This window comes from Athene cunicularia (assembly GCF_003259725.1).
Source record: "Athene cunicularia isolate RWA chromosome 7 unlocalized genomic scaffold, athCun1 chr7_part1, whole genome shotgun sequence".
Taxonomy (NCBI): domain Eukaryota; kingdom Metazoa; phylum Chordata; class Aves; order Strigiformes; family Strigidae; genus Athene; species Athene cunicularia.
The window spans coordinates 10,635,487-10,639,047 of record NW_020799107.1 but is presented as its reverse complement, the minus strand read 5'-3'; positions in this window follow the sequence as shown (position 1 = coordinate 10,639,047).

Below are 3,561 nucleotides of genomic sequence, written 5' to 3'. Positions count from 1 at the left end.
CTAAATCTCCACCAGCCCTGCGTTTTCACTCTCTTTGCCATGCTTGAACTCGGTAGGCTCCAAGATTTACTGCCCTGGGAATGGGTGCTGGGAAATTGAGGGTTTTTCTGAGCCTCCTGCTTATCACTGGCAGCAAGGTTAATCCACTTTTTTTTTTTTTTTTTTTTTTTTTTTCTTGAGACAGAGTGTCACGGGAAAATTACAGCGCAAAATCTGCATCACTGACTCCTTCCTCAGGCAAAACCGCCCACAACCTTGGGCAGGGATTTTGCCAGGGTAGGAAGTGGCTGAGACCAAACATTATATGGGACAGGGACGAAGGAGGGTTGTGCCACCGTGTGCCTGCAGACAAATCCAAACCACGCTATACATCCTAACTGTGTGTGCTTAACCCCCCCGCATTATCATCCTTTCTCCTATGTTGAAGCATTTTAGCCTTCCTTGGAGTCTCCAGGCTGCCACCATATGGGGTTGCACAGCTCCGAGCTTTTCAAGGCCAAATTTCCTCCCCACCCACAATGATTGGTGGCAGAGGTGTTCAGTGTGTACCCAAGCATAGGATACCCTGTCAGGGACAGGTCCAGGAGGGAGAAGGTGCTTTCCCCCCCCCTTCCCAGTTTTCCTTTCACTGCACTGAAGAGAGCTGTGCTTTGTATCCCAAACCAATGCCGTGTCCTGGGGTGATGAAACCAGCAGGGTTTCAGTCTCCTCTCCTCTGGCCCCAGGACTCTGGTGAGCACAAAAGCAGTCGTTCAGAGCAGTTATTTACCCAGCTGGAAGCCAGGGAGGGGCGAGGCGTTATTGCCCTCCAGGCACTGCTTGTGCAGAGGGTGTTGGCGGTCTGGTGTCATGGCTCATCCAGGTGGGAGGAAAGGGTTGCTTCCCCCTTGCCCTCAGCCCAGGAAGGCATCTCACCAACACCTAGATGTGTCCCTGGTGAAGCAGAGATGAGGGGATGGAATATCTGTTCCCAAATAATATTTCTTTCACTCTGAGGTCCCCATGGGTGACTGCCCCAGCTCCAGCTTGGGCTTCCCTGCCTTCCTTCAAGAGACCAGAAAGTGCTCAGAGATGAAGGACCAGTGAAGGACTCCTGCTAACAGTGTCATAGAATTAATCATAGAATAGTTGGAGTTGGAAGGGACCTTAAAGATCATCTAGTTCCAACGCCCCTGCCATGGGCAGGTACATCTTCCACTACACCAGGTTGCTCAAAGCCCTGTCCAACCTGGCCTTGTCACACTTCGGAGGCCAGCAGACAATTTAGGTGCATGAAGTCCCAGATGCAGCAGGTAAACCTGAAGGCTGCCGAAACTTCAACCCCTAAAATGACCAGTGGAGGACATCCTATTTTCCTCACTCTCTGCACATAGGATTTTATTCCAAGCATCCAAGCAGTCACCTAGGACATTCAAACCAGAGTGCAGATGTTACGGGTGAAATTAAGTGCTGTTTAGCTTGATCCAGTGTGAGACAGCCCCATGTTCCTTCCTGGTGCCCTAAGCTGCAGTGGTGGGACACAGCACTCACTGTGCAGAAATTATGTCTGTCATCTCAGCAAATCGTGGGAACAAAGGCAGGGAGCTCTCTTCTTTTGTCTCTGCCTGCTCACGTCAGGCAGACGTTTTGTTCCTCCTGTTGAATTTTATGGACTGGAGGGGGAAAGGAGACAGGCGGAGTTAGAGCTACAATGTAAGCGTAGCACAAAAAGAGAGATTTTTGGTGAAAATCCCAGACTAACATGCCAGAAAACCTTTGTGCTCACCTTACTTTAACCTGAAAGGCTGTACTTGTCTGTGTGAGTTTGCAGAGGACATTTCCAGGCAGTTTCACACTGAGGAAATTCCTCTTTATCCAGCAAAAATCAGTAAACTGTGGCATTCTGCTCCAGGATGCTGAGAAGGCTAAAATCTTGTAAAGCTTCATAGTAGGTTTGTACGAATTTATGGAGGAGGAATACCTGCCAAAAATTCTAATACACATCTGCCCTGGTCTTGTGTTCCTCCAACTGCCTCTACTCCTGGCTGCTTACAAACACTTTGCTGGGCTAGATGGATTTTGTGCTGCCTTAGCAAGGCTGTTCTCACATCAACTCCTTCAGAGGAAGGTTTTGTTCTTCCTCAGTTTGTGGCTGGTTTAGCATTTCCTGGGGATGAGGCTATGAAGACGGCTAAAGCTGGTCCTTGAAGGACTTCACTTGGCCTGAGGAGGCATCTGAGGTCATGAAATGGAGCTGAGCTGCTGTGCTGCAGATGAACGGATTATTTCTCACACCTTCATTAGGAACTCTGTCATTAGGGTTCAGTCATTTCTCCACTATGATGCTGCTTTTATCCATCCCTCCATCCCTTACTCTATCCCTCCCTCCACACACCCCTCCACCCCTCTGTCCACACCTCCTTCCATCCTCCATCCACCCAGGAGCTTCTGGAGACATCTCTGAGCCACAAGACCTCTGTGGCCCTTGCTCCAAGAGCCTGGATGCTCCAATGGGCAGGAGTGGGCAGGGATGGAGTGCCCCACTCCATCAACCTTCCCACTGCAGGATTGAACACAAGCCGGTGAGACAAAGCACAGAAAAACACCCAAATGCGGCTGTCGCCAGAAACTACCCAAGAAACTGGTAGCAGAGGTGTGAATTGAATGCATAGAGGGATAATCTAGTGTGAAATACTCAGTATCTGTCTCTCATTCAAGAATCCCTGTGCCCCTTTGCTCTCCCCCATGAACCCTTTCAGTGAGGGTACTGCTCTATCACCCTGCTTCTGCAGCCCTGCAGAATAAAATGCTGCCTTTCCCAGGAGGAAGGATTTCCATTAAATCCTGATGCTCTTTTCCCTCAGAGTTAATATCCAAAAGGCTCCCATGGGACTCACAGGCTATTCAGCCTTTAACAATTCTGCATTACCTGGCCTTGTTATCCAGCGAGTGGGCTGGAAGATCCTTGGAAAGGAAGAGAGTAGATGAAGGCAGAAAGGAGAGTGGCACAAGAAAAGGATGGTGACCATGACAGGCACCGGTGCACTGACCCCAAAAAGCCTCCCTAAGAGCTTTGCCCCACTGTCAGGACTGGCAAGCAGGGATGAGACTTTCCTACACCATATTAGCCAGTGCTGCCTCTCCCAGTTCCCACAGGCCCAGGAAAGCTGCCACTCGGGCAGAGCTCACCCACAAAATCCTGGCAGAAGAGGGGAGCAGCCTCCTCTAAGGCAGCTGGAGACACCGTGCCTGTGCCCTGTCCCACCATCAGCTGTTGGAGAGATGGCTGCCACAGGTCTGGCTCTCAGCGCAGCCTTCGTGCTGTTCCCGCACCCCAGGCATTAGTCACGGGAATGCTATTAATTAGCCTCAGCGATCCCCAAGAACGGGGGCAGCCTTAATTACAGCCCCGGCCTGTTAACTTTGTTGGGGCTGATGTCTCTGCTTTTAATGCAGAAACAAAAGGGAGCAGGCTGAGACAAGGGGCACTATTCAGAATCAAGGGGCAGGAGAGGGACAGAGGATCCTGCACACTCCAGGATTTAGGATGCTCTCTGCAAACAAATCCCCCCCCCCCCCCCC